The sequence below is a fragment of the Schistocerca piceifrons genome, chromosome 3 (genome assembly GCF_021461385.2).
Source record: "Schistocerca piceifrons isolate TAMUIC-IGC-003096 chromosome 3, iqSchPice1.1, whole genome shotgun sequence".
NCBI classification, from domain to species: Eukaryota; Metazoa; Arthropoda; class Insecta; order Orthoptera; family Acrididae; genus Schistocerca; species Schistocerca piceifrons.
Window position 1 is genome coordinate 349,949,498 of NC_060140.1, and position 14,463 is coordinate 349,963,960.

The window sequence follows — 14,463 nt, forward strand, 5'->3', positions numbered from 1 at the left end:
CACACCGTAGTTCGTCCGCAGCTCGTCGTCTAGTGACTAGCGTTGTTGGCTTTGGGTTCGATTTCCAGCTGGGTTGGGGATCTTCTCTGCTCTGGGACTGGGTGTTTGTGTTGTCCTCATCATTTCATCATCATTGTCATTATAATCATCATTCGTGACAGTGGCTAGATTGGAATGTGTAAAAAAATGGACCGTGTAAAAATTGGGAGTTTGTACCGACACTGATGACTGCGCAGTTGAGCGCCCCACAAACCAAACATGATCCTCAAACGCCGTAGTTCAATAATTGGCACCATGTAAGTGAATTAAAGACTCACGTCACATAACTAGCCAGTCAGCGCTCGAGTTACGTGAATGGTCACTTTTATGAGTTCATAAAGATATATTCTTCGACAACACAAGGTATTGAATTTATTGCAATAATTATTTACATTTCCAAATGAAATCGTAAGTAGAAATGCCTGTGAGTTTCTTGCCATGCCTGAATAGAAGCTAGAGAATGCCATTCTTCAAAAATGGCTCTGAGCACTATGGGACTCAACATCTTAGGTCATAAGTCCCCTAGAACTTAGAACTACTTAAACCTAACTAACCTAAGGACATCACACACACCCATGCCCGAGGCAGGATTCGAACCTGCGACCGTAGCAGTCCCGCGGTTCCGGACTGCAGCGCCAGAACCGCACGGCCACCGCGGCCGGCGAATGCCATTCTTAACCACTGTTGTGAAGGCGTAGCTTTTGCAAGTAGTGAAGATAACTAAAATCACCAGGCAACTGCATATAGTTGCAGTACCGTTGTTAGGTGATCAAGGTAATTTTTCTTTTTGTTTCTGCTGATAGTTTTCGACTCAGCCGTTTCCATGCTGGAATTCCGTGCGTCTGACTGAGACAAACACACTATGTGGTAAAAAGTATCCGAACACCACCCAAAACATGCGTTTTTCATATCAGGTGCGTTTTGCTGCCATCTACTGCCAGCTACTCCATATCAGCGACCTCAGTAGCCATTAGACATCGTGAAAGGGTAGAATGGGCACTCCACGGAACTCGCGGACTTCGAACGTGTTCAGACGATTGGGTGTCATTTGTGTCACACGTCTGTACGAGAGATTTCCACACTCCTAAACACCCCTAGGTCCACTGTTTCCGATGTAATAATGAAGTGACAACGTGAAGGGACACGTACCGCACAAAAGCTCACAGGCCGACCTCGTCTGTTAACTGACAGAGACCGCCAACAGTTGAAGAGGGTCGTAATATGTAACAGGCAGACATCTATCCAGACCATCACACAGGAATTCCAAGATGCATCAGAATCCACTGCAAGTACTGTGAGAGTTAGGCGGGAGGTGAGAAAACTAGGATTTCATGGTCTGCTCATAAGCCACACATCACGCCGTTAAATGCCAGACGACGCTTCGCTTGGTGTAAGGAGCGTAAACATTTAACAGTGAAAAAACGTTGTGTGGATTGATGAATCAAGGTACGCGATGTGGTAATCCAATGGCAGGGTGTGGGTATGGCGATTACCCGGTGAACGTCATCTGCCAGCGTGTGTAGTGCCAACAGTAAAATTCGGAGGTGGTGGTGTTACGGTGTGGTCGTGTTTTTCGTCGAAGGGGCTTGCACCACTTGTTGTTTTGCGTGACACTATCGCAGCACAGACCTGAATTGAAGTTTCAAGCACCTTCTTGCTACCCATTGTTGAAGAGCAATTCGGAGATGGCGATTGCATCTTTCAACACGATCGAGCACCTGTTCATAATGCACGGCCTGTGGCGGAGTGGTTATACAACAATAACATCCCTGAAATGGACTGGCCTGCACAGAGTCCTGACCTTAATCCTATAGAACACCTTTGGGATGTTTTGGAATGCCGACTTGGTGCCAGGTCTCACCGACCGATATCGATACTTCTCCTCAGTGCAGCACTCAGTGAAGAATGAGCTGCCATTCCCCAAGAAACCTTCCAGCACCTGATTTAAGGAATCTTGCGAGAATGGAAGCTGTCAGCAATGCTAAGGGTGGGCCAACACCATATTGAATTTCAGCATTGCCGATGGAGGGCGCCACGAACTTTTAAGTCATTTCAGCCAGGTGTCCGGACACTTTTAATCACATAGTGTACATCTCTTCATCAGTCCTGAAAACTTGTACCATCTTGTCAAAAATCCCCTGTTTGGAGTATGTCCGATGTGTGTATACGGACTAAATTCCGTAATAATGCACACATTGTTAAAGATACTGAAATAGTTTTTTCATTAGGCGATACCGAGTTAAAGTAATAGTAATTTTTAGTATAGCTAAGTACACAAATCGAAAATATGGTTCTTGTGAAAGACAACTGCCTCTTTATTCACACGAAATTATGAGTGATATCAACAAGGGATCTCAAATTTATTCCATTATGGAGCTATAGAAGGCTTATAACACAATTCCTTGGAAGCGGTTTTTATACAAGTTGCATGCCTACGGGGTATCGTCGCAATTGTGCGACTGGATTAGTGATTTATAATCAGAAAGGTTACAGTTCGTAGCAACTGACAGAAAGTAATCGTGTAAAACGAAAGAAAAAGAAATCTCTGGTATTCCCCAAAGAAGTGTTATAGGCCCTCTGATGGTCCTTATCTATATAAATGACTTAGGAGACAATCTGAGCAATCCTCTTGAACTATTTGCAGATGATTCTGTAGTTTACTGGCTATCAGCACTTTCATAAAAGGAATCTGTTAAGTTTCAATTGCGCGATAAATTACTCAAATTTAAAGTCTGTCAATCAAAGTAAATACCTACGGATTACAGTTAAGAAAAGTTAAACTGGAATTAGTACACAGAAAATGTGGTGAGGAAGGCGAACCGAAGGCAGAACACTTGCAAGATGTAAAAATGTCTGCTAAGGAGACTGCTTACGTTAAGCTTCTACGTCCTCTTCTGGAATATTGCTGCACTGTGTGGGTTCCTATCCAGTTGGGGCTGACAGAGGACATTGAAAAATTTCAAAGAAGGACAGCTCATTTTGTACTATCCGCGAAAAAGCGGAGAGAGGGTCACGGATATGATGCACGGGTAAGGGTGGCAGTCATTCTTCAAAGGCATTTTTCGTTGGGCCGAAATGTTTCATAAATCTTAAATCACCAACTATTTGCTACGAATCGTTGACTCCCACTTACAGAGAGAAAAATGTACATCGCAATGAAATAACGGAAATCAGAGCTTTCATGGAAAGACATAAACGTTCGTTTACCCACGTGGCACTCGAGAGTGGAACGGTAGAAAAAGATTCTAAAAGTGATTCGATCAACTGTCTGTCAAAATATTATGTGCGAACTGCACAGTAGTCATGTACATTTATTAAGACCATTAGATAATTCTGGGAAATAATATTACATTGATGAATAATGCCTGCTAAAGATTCTAGTAAAAAACTTGACAGTAACAGATCTGAAATACAAATATTTATCTCAGTATCTGACATCAAAATGTACTTTCAGCCCCTTTATATGTTTGTATCGTACCAATGTACGTAAAGTGTGTTTTGCCAGCATCACTGGCTTTAACTCTCATTATATCTCAGGGCAGTTTTTCTGGGGTTTTTATTCGATAGTTGACAAACCTTGTATCGTAGTGCTTCTCGTTCCAAGAGCCATCTTATTGCGCTCAAATAAGTCTTATAATGAGAAAGAAGCAAGTTTGCTTAAATATAATGGTTTATATAAAAGTTACGGGTGTTATATATGATCTTGTTTCAGAAATTTGTAAATTGGGTCAGTTGTGCCCACATTATGTGGATTAGGCTTTATAACAGAATTTTACTCGAACTGCAGTTCGCCACTGTATTTGATAGGAAAGAGAAAAAGAAGGGAAAAAAAATCTCATCTCTGCGGAATTTAAAGTGGCTCTCTAAAAATGTAGGGAAAAAGAATATTTCATTAAAAACAAATTGCAGAAATCAGGGCAGATGAGTATTAAATAATACTTCGATAAACATTTGGATAGAAGTTATTATTAATTAATTTACGTCATGCATGAAGTGTCTAATGACTTACTGGTCGCGGGCACACTTACCTGCTGCGACATGATCAAATGGAGAAGACAAGAAATACTCCAGAACGTAAAGAGACATGGAATCACTATTCTTGACAACGTATCATCCGACAGAAAATGTGAATATAAGCACCAATGAATGTTTTACGATTCCTGGTTGTCATTCTCCACTGGTGACACTGTGAGGAGCACACGATATAGAATGTTGCTGCAACTACGCACGCATTCACATCATTCTGATACTAACGTGCGCGTATCGGGAGGACCGAATCCATATTTGACAGGCGTGAGCAGGAACTATCGATTTCATTGCCGTGCTCTCCTCTCCCGCGTAATACCACAACGATAAGCTGGCCGATAAGAAGGCCGTCCTCCTGGGGTCAACGACTCTTCACGCGACACATGTTTGTCTCCCAAATGGCGACGTGTGAGCGTAAAGTATTTTAATCGCTGCTACTTTCTTCCTTACACTTCTTATTATACCGTGAGTAAAGGTGACGTCGTTGACGGCTTTGTTGATCAACAAACAAGACAACAGAGTCGCAAATACTTCATTTTTTGTTTAGTTTCGCTGTAGAAGGTGTAATAAAGCTCAGCACTCTTCTACTAGACCCGTTTCTGGCAAAAAGGAACATCTGAGAGACAAGTTTCCTATCTACAATAAAGGGAAAGCTTAAGTATGTAATTCCACCAACGAACCTCTGTTTTCCCCTATATTCTCATGTTTTTATTTATTTTCCTTATTTATGCTATGTTGCTTTATCTTCGACAATTTTATCTTATAATAATGTAACTAATTTGTGGAGTGAAACAAGTGGTGAATGAGTCAGTTGCAGTTGCCAATACATTACTTGTTCTCCGTGTAGTTCATAACTGCAATTGATAGGTATCCGTTTTTAAATAAGCTTGTTAATGCACTGAATCTTATATACGATAATTCTGTTATTAACAGACATTAGCTTTTTCACTAGTTTCTCTTGTCGATGCTTTGTTTTACACGATTAAGGTAAATATAACTTCGAACCCATTAGTAATCTGACCTTAAAAATCAGTCCTGCCGCTGATCATTTAGCGTAATAACCGCAACTCATAATTTATTTGACTCAAATTGTGATGTATATCCTTCGTCTAGTGTGATATCTTAGAGCAGCTGTATCCCAACTGCCGCTTCTTTTGTCCGAGACAATCATCTTTCGTTTCTGGACATCATGCAAGGTCAAGTTATACACTACACAGGGTGATTTTTCTAGATGACTGCAAAATGCAGGAAACGATCCAAGAGAAAATAAGGATTAAAGAAGGTAATATGTTTATTTGGCCGGAAATGATTTTCAATGAGGGTACTTCCATTTTAATTTGGAGATAAAAGATCTTTGACAGTTAGCCCGACATCAGCACGAGGTAGGTGGCCCGCCAGCATGGATAAGACAGGCGATCTTGTGGAACATTCTCCACAACTGTCACTGTCCGTATGACGTACAACCCGTGCAGGCCTTATTACTCACAGAATTGCCTCCGCAGCGACGGTTGTGTTGCTGGCTCGTCGCATAGGCCATCGCCGTGCTAGGATTGTTGTCATCCTTCCTATTCATAGATGAAGCTACATCTACGATGGGAGGTATCATCAACTTTCACAACACCAGCTGTGCGCTTTGGAGAATCCCCATGGCATGGTGGGAGTGATCTATCAGTACCAGTTCATAGTGCAGTCAGAGCATTTCCATTCCCCGGGTGTGCTCTGGTGTATGTTTTCAGACATGGAAACCTGTAGTGTCAAAGATCTATTATCACCATCCTCCCGCCCCTCACCCCTTTGGAACGCATTTCCGGTCCACATGTCCTTTTCTTCGCCTGAAGTTATCGCCATTCAGTAAAGTCACCCGGTATATTCGGAGGCGTTAACACCCTGTATTCCGAATTGCAGCTTTTTCTGGGGATAAACGAGTGAGTTCTTAAAATAAGCACCACCTTCCGCATTTTATACTTGTATTAATAAAATCGTTCATATTTTATTGTTGTAGAAAAATGTATAGATGAATCTCTATCATTTGGTTGACGAAATCGCCATTTTCCTGGGGACATCGAACGTCATCCAGTGACGTCAAGTCAATATAGAACGAAATGCCACAATTTGAAAGATAGGGAAGGAAAGTATAGTTACACAGATTGATTCCGTGATTATGTTAAAACTGTCAGGGATGATGAAGAATGGTAAATGCCTCAGTTTCAGGTTAGGAACTCTCTTCCGGAAACTACCGAGTCGAAAAGTATAAGCCTTAGCCTCGCTCAGCGGTCAAACTAGGGACACCAACTTCCGAACCCTGATCATGATGTACAGAATACAATTATGCTTTTTTATTCCAGCCTCTGATCACAAATGAATTCTTTAGACGATCACCGGTTTCAGTCTGTAATGACCATCCTCAGACCTTTTTACACCATGTCCTAAAGTGATACGGCCATAATGGCATCGTCAAAACATATAAATATAATCAGCATAGCATCGTCACGTAGATTTAAAATATGGCGTAGAATAGGTCACATCATCCACATAGTGACTGAATAATCACTATGTAGACGATGTGGCCTATTCTACACTATATTTTAAATCTACGTGACGATGCTATGCTGATTATATTTATATGTTTTGACGATGCCATTATGGGTGTATCACTTTAGGACATGGTGTGAAAAGGTCTGAGGATGGTCATTACAGACTGAAACCGGTCATCGTCTAAAGAATTCATTTGTGATCAGAGACTGGAATAAAAAAGCATTTTACAGTATTGGATCACTCTTTGTGTACGCGATTATGTCGCAGTTGGTGAATACAATTATCCCTTGCAATACCAATGGGCAGAGTGGTACTTAATGCTCGCCTGTTGAAAATATCGTAATATGGTCAGTTAATTTATATTTCAAAGTTCTGAAAAAAATTTAATTAATTCTTTTGCCAGGTTCTATAAATGTTTTAAATTTTTTAGTCAAATATAACCAAAATTTTAAGTCTTAGTAGGAATAATATCGCAGGCAGTGAGAATTCTTGCCGGGAGATGCTCTTTGGTCTCGACCAGCGTCTCGTACACAAGACTTTTCACATGGCCCCACAAGGAGAACTAAAGGGGGGAGAATCAGATGAATGCCTAACCACTTTTCACGGAATGTCTGTCACAGCTGGAGCTTATTTGAACGTAATAAGATGGCTCTTGAAACGAGAAGCACTGTGATACAATGTTTGTCAAATGTCGAATAAAAACCTCAGAAAAACTGCCCTGAGATTTGATGAGAAATAAAACCAGTGATGCTGGCAAAAGGCAGTTTACGTACAGTGTTACTATACAAACAGATAAAGGGGCTGAAAGTACATTTTGATGTCAGACTTTGAGATAAATATTTGTATTTCAGAGCTATTACTGACAAGTATTTTATTAGAATCATTAACAGGCGTTATTCATCAATGTAATATTATTTTCCAGAATTATGTAATGGTCTTAATAAATGTGCATGACTACTCTGCAGTTCGCACATAATATTTTGACAGACAGTTGATCGAACCACTTTTAGAATCTTTTTCCAGCTGTACGAATCCTCAGTCAAATGTGAGGAGAGGCTCAGCCATTTTGTAACCACAGCCGTTAATGAATATTAAGTGGTATATTTTCGAAGAACCGGAGTAGAACGATAAACACTGTATACACTGGTACATTTAGGCAGGGATGGAGAAGAAACGGTCTGCCCATAAGTTACTGATATTGGGCGTTGATGTTTTTCTCAATTGTAGCGAGAGGATTCTCATCGGCCCAGACATGACTATCGCGACTGTTTAGCATTCCGTGTCTGGTGAAACAGGCATCATCCGTGAAAAGTACAAACGCAGGAAAGGGAGAATCGACTGCAAGGCGCTGCAAGAGCCATTGGCTGAACACAGTGCGAGGTCCGAGGCCAACAGGAATGAGAGGTTGCATTTTCTGTGGATAGCAGGCGTGTAGCTGCATTTCCCGCAATACCTGCCACACAGTACTCTGCGAAAGATTCGTTCTACGTGCAGCTTATCGAGTACTGATTGCAGGCGCCTCATCCACTCAAGCAAGCACTACATGTTCTAAGTCGACACTCTATGTAGCAATTGTAGCAATTGCCCTATTACATTTAATCGTTGGAACTGTTTTGGAAACATGGTGTGGGCCGGGTGTCTGCTACGCAGACAGTTGGTCCTATACAACCTTTCCGCTTCTCTGCTGCTTACATTTGCTCCTTCATACACGTAAATCATGTCTGCAAGTTCCAAAACCGGGTAAAACTCTATTCGGTTAGGGCTGATCGACGTAAACGCAGGCTTGAATCTAACACAGGACAGACGTTATGCACCAGGATTGCTCATGTCAGTACACAGGGCGCCATCTGCGTAGGATTAGCATCGCACAACTAAAGCTGTCAAGTCTGCCTGAAAATAGGTAGTTGCGTTGTAAGGCAAGAGGCAATCTACCACTTGCAAACCGTAAGGAAGAGTGTCGTAATTTTTACCCAAGAAAATTATTGTGACAAATCTTATATGCAAAAGTGTGCTTTAATTGTTGAATGTCGGCCAGTGTGATTACGAAAGCGATCTTCGACAATATTTTGAAAATTTTAGAATGATTCGGACTGACTATGCGGGCGGATTTGCCACTCTAGCTGAGACACCAATCAATCACTTTAAGTCTGAAACAAAACAGCAATAAACAGCGGTGCATGGGAGCTGGTATCACTGAACTAAACCCAACGAAGTCGATTTCGTCGGGTAGAAAGATTATGGCTAGTGTTTTCTTGGATGCAAAGTTATTCCTATTATTACCTTGTAAAGGGTAAAAGAATAACACATTGATAAACCCCACGACTTGTAGCTAAATGGATGGGAAAATACACGAGAAACGTACTGGATTAAAAAAGAAGTAATTTAAGCTAATGCAACAGCACACGAAATTACTTTACCAACAGGATAACAGAAGGATTTGAAGTTCGAGTTTTCGGAACGTCCACGATATTCAGCAAATTTGTCACCAACTGATTCCATTTATTCCCAAATCTAAAAGGAATTTTTTGCTGGAAGATACTTGGAATGCAATGAACAGGCAACGGCAGCCGTAGTTGATGTAATGCGTCCCTTCTATCAAGTAGCCATAAATCCTTGGCAGTCCTGCATAACGCCTAAAGATTTCTTACAGATCCTACCACAAGGCAACCATAAATTCGTTGTCTGCCAACATTACTTCCTCGATACCCACCAAATCACACGACATTACGGTGCCGCGAATAATCGTACAGCTTCTACATTCCTCGTTCTTTATTTGTGCTTATAGTGTGAACAAATAACCAAACATTATGAGGGGCACTACATGCACCAAAACATACGCAGAAGTAACCTTTTGGAGCAAACTAAACTGGAATGATTATATAAAAGTATTTCTAGGAGAATCAGATGACAAGCTTAGATTGACTGGAAGAATCTTAAAGAAATCCAACTCAGCCACGAATTATGTCGTTCACGAATCACCTATTAGAGCTATTCCTAAGTATTCCTCATCAGTCTATGGACCTAAAGCGGCTGGATTAAGAGAAAAGACAGAGCTCCAACGAAGAGCAGTTTGTTTCGTCACAGGATAGTTTGGTACGCGAGAGAGCATTACAATGCTGCTCAGCAAACTCGCGCCTTTTATTAATAGAACAGTGATTATGATATTGGAAGTATCCTCTGCCACACACCGCGGGTTGGCTTCCGCAGACGTAGATGCAGATGAACAATGTTACCCTTTATGCATCATCCATAAGCTAGTATCACATAATGCTCCATTAGTAAAAGTCGATGTAGACCTAAAAATATACAAATTAATGACGCTACGGTGCTAAATATTTCTCGAACAGTGTAAATTAAAAGTAAAATACAAAATTATGTCTCAATGTCTACTGTAGAGAATTACCCCAACTGCAAAAGGAAGTACAGGCAGCTGTCAGTGTGATTTCAGAAGGAATAGATCAACTATAGATCAGCGTTTTACTCTCAGACGTGTAACCGAGAAAGGTTGGGAATACAACGTTTACATTCATATGACTTCAAAAAAGCTGGTGACAGCATATGTGAGGGCACAGTCGCCATTGTGTTGAAAGAGTTTCAGTTTACACAAAACGTACCTAGTGCAGATGTGTTTAAAGGGAAAAGATCAGTGCAGCAATCTCGGATCATTTTGAAGTAACAACTCGCCTTAGATAAGGAGACGCATTATCTCGTATAACTTTAAATTTAATTGTAGAAGAGATAATCAGAGAACACAGAAAGTTCAACTCCGCTGCAAAAAATTGGATGGTCTATGTAAATAAAAATGTAAATATTTGTTTGTGCAAAACGTTAAGTCTCCGAAAGTTCTTCACCGTTTGCTTTTTGCTTTGAAATTTTGACGCGACATTTTATACCTACTGGAGAGCCATGTTATAGTACATGACGGCGAAACTCTGTTACCAAAAATCTCGAAACTTTCTTGACCGATTTACCCCATATTTGTACATGATACTCTAATGAACATTTGGATGGACATAGGCTATACAGCAAAAATCTCGAGAACGTTTTGACTAATTTACTTGAATTTTTTACGTGATACTCTAATAAATATTCATATGGACATACGCTATAAATTTTTTTAAACAACGTTGTGCTTTGCTGTGAATATGTACGGGTTTATTTTCTTTCTCGCAATCAGTTTTATCTAAAGTAGTAGGGCATTTGAACCATTACAAAAAGGCAAAGGTCCCGAGTTCGAGTCACGGTCCGGCGCACAGTTTTAATCTGCCAGAAAGTTTCATATCAGCGCACAATCCGCGGCAGAGTGAAAATCTCATTGTAGAAAAACTGTTTCTTCCGCATATACCCTTTCTCATTATACAGAGTGATGTGAGAAAGTTTACGAATTGACATGGCACATCGGGCATACAAGGATCAGTTATCACATAGGAACCAGGAGTCCCAAAGACCATCTGGGGCTACTAAATGGCGTTGCAGTTATTTAGTCACATGCTACAAATGGACGGCCACTACAGGAGTTGCTTAAATTTTTGTCCACGCGCATTGAGACACACCTAACATCAGCCCTGCGTTGAACGGCGCACCCTCTCACAGATACCTGGTGCACCTCGAAGATGTCCTGCTGCCGCAACATTCTGCCCACTAGGTCCTACGGCGATGTAACAGGTGTTCCATACACAAGGCCCTTCAGATACCTCACAGGAAAAAATCGATTGGGGACAGAGCGAGTGATAGCAGTCGCCGTGCGATGGACCCACCATTACCAATCAAGCGGACGGGGAAGCTTGCCTGCAAACATGCCCTCTTTTGTCTGCTGAAATCGCAGGTACTCCGTCGTGCTGAAATCGAAAGCGTCGGAGAATAGGCATAGGAACATCAGTCAGCACGTCCAGCGGAGGGATCTGAAGTACGGGCAGTAGGAACTTCCTCTGTGTTCAATAGGTGTATCCGCCTCTCTTTTTCCAAATCTAATCATTCCCAGTGGAGAGATTTTCGGGTCCAATGACAGACTATCGTAGGCACAGCTGGATGTGTTTTCTTTCTTACAGAACTACTTCTCAGGTGCCGATTCTACTTACGGGAAAAAGTTGGTCAACATGTGTTAATATGCAAATTGAAAAAATGGTTCAAATGGCTCTGAGCACTATGGGACTTAACTGCTGTGGTCATCAGTCCCCTAGAACTTAGAACTACTTAAACCTAACTAACCTAAGGACATCACACAAATCCATGCCCGAGGCAGGATTCGAACCTGCGACCGTAGCGGTCGCGCGTTTCCAGACTGTAGCGCCTAGAAGCGCTTGGCCACTCCGGCCGGCCTGCAAATTGAAAATGGGTGTTTGTTGTCAATCACTATAAGCCTATTTTGTCTTTTAAGCAATTATCAGGAGGTGGCCGCAACTACAGAGACTGCAAGTAACATTCGGTCACAACACCATTCCTAGCAGCAGGTTTTTTATCTCCACATACAGATTTAACAACAAATTAAAACTCAGCAAATGTGAAAAACATTCCCATATTAAATTAAGACAATGGCATATAATTTCTTAAGTAACATAATAAATTCTTAAATAATATTTCACAGCTTAATATTGTAGAATTATTAACTGTTTTTGGAAACAAAATTGGTATTGGCAATCGGTTGTCTGTGGGATGACGCGTCTGCTGTATAATTGCTTCTACAGGCACCTGTAAGCTATTAGCGTTTTTTGTGCTGTACCCATGCCAAATTACTTACCATTCTTCCTTTAGCTTCCTTTTCAAGCATTATTTCGAACTGATTGCAGTTCTGCTGATCCTTCTATTGAATTCGTCACTGTTTACTCAATGTGTTGTCTACCTATGCCGAATTAGTTACCATTCTTCCTTTAGCTTCCTTTTCAAGCTTTCTTTCGAACTGATTGCAGTTCTCCTGTTCCTTCTATCGAATTCGTCACTGTTTACTCAATGTGTTGAAGATCTGGTAAGTGAGGTGGTCTTAATGCCTTTTGGACGGCTACAAGGAACGCATGCTTTTGGAAGGTGCGCTCGATCAGTATCTCGCAAAAGATTAATGCCGATCTAATCCCCAGCTCTTCCGCACTTCAGTGAAATTTACCTTCAAGAAGTTGATATAACTCTCCATGTCTAACATGCTACCAATGAAAGTAGTCTCTCCCATGCCAGATGGTGAAATAGGGCACCCGCTTCCACACACCCCCCCCCCCCCCCCCTCACTGCCATAACGTATTTTGCAGTAGGCTGCAAATGTTTATCTCGTAATTCGTCGTTTGGCTCTCCCCTCACCTGAATTTTTCTGTCTTCAGCAAACATAATATCATTCCGCCACTGGCCCTTTGAAAATAGAGCTGCGTAGCGATGTAGTCGCGTATACAAACAGTGAACCAATACTGTCAAATGTTTTCTATTCCAGTCTTTTATCACAATATCAATTCTTTAGACGGTGACGGGTTTCTATGATAGTTATCTGTTTTAAAAGTCTGCAACATGTATTTTACCTAATGTGTTTTTAGCAGATTCTGTTTTTTGCGTAAATAATGACTACATCTAAGCCCACAGGAGCGACATCTAGGGAGGATGTAGGCAAACAGATGACTGTGTGGACGATGTGGCCTATTTCACACCTTATTTCAGATACATGTGACGATGCTGTGTTGATTATATTTATATGTTTTGACGATGCCATTATGGTCTTAGCACTTTAGGAAATGGTGTAAAAAGGAACGTTTTACTGTATTTTATCTGTGCATTTCCCTGGTTGTATGATAGTATATTGTGATACGTATTGCTGTATTATGTTGAAAGACACACTGCTCACTAGGTGTATATATTTGTGTATTGTGGATCTGAGGATGGTCATTGCGGACTGAAACCGGTCATTGTCTAAAGAATTGATATTGTGAATAAAAAACATTGGAGAGCTACTTACGTCGTTTCACTTAGGTTACGTATCGTTTTTTGTCATTTTCCCGACATATTCTTCTTTCCCGATAACATCCCAAACGGTTAATTAAACTAGTTGCTTACTACATTCTAGCTGTATCTGGACTGCAGTTTTATGTGCACCTAGTCGAGGATTTCGCTCCATATTTCTCATGCTTACTCTCCTTTCTCTTTCATGTAGCTCCCTTGGCTGCGCTTTTTCAGCGACAGATTCTATGCGACTTTCCTTCGCAAGTAGTGTTATTGTATCCCCAACTTCTGGGTCTGTTGTCCAACTTAGAATTATCCCTGACTGCGAAACTCCACACAGTGAAAAGTGTTACATCTATACTACGCTAGCCACCTTGCGGTGTGTGAAAGAGGTTACTTCGCGAACCACTGTCATTCCTCCCCTTTCCCGTTCCAGTCCCGAATAGTTCGAGGGAAAAACAGCGTCGGTAAACCTCTGCGTGGACTCGAGTCTCTCTCATTTTATCTTCACGATCATTCCGCTAGTTATACGTTGACTATTCTAGGAGCCTACACTCTCGGAACTTCAACAACAAACCACACCATTATCCAGAACGCTGTTTGCACATCGTTTTAGTTCCCTTCCTGACCATTATGACATTGTAAACACTGCGTCAGGACGGAACAATAACAAGTCCGCGCATAGAGAGATAAAACCCGCAACATACTTTGCGAAACGTGCATTTGTACGACGGAACTGTTACGTGACCAAATATGAAAGATTTTTTCTTTTACAACGCTTCCAAGCTATTGTCGCCGGCCGCTGTGACTGAGCGCTTCTAGGCGCTCCAGTCCGGAACCGCGCTGCTGCTACGGTCGCAGGTTCGAATCCTGACTCGGGTATGGATGTGTGTGATGTCCTTAGGTTAGTTAGGTGTAAGTAGTTCTAAGTCTAGGGGACGGATGACCTCA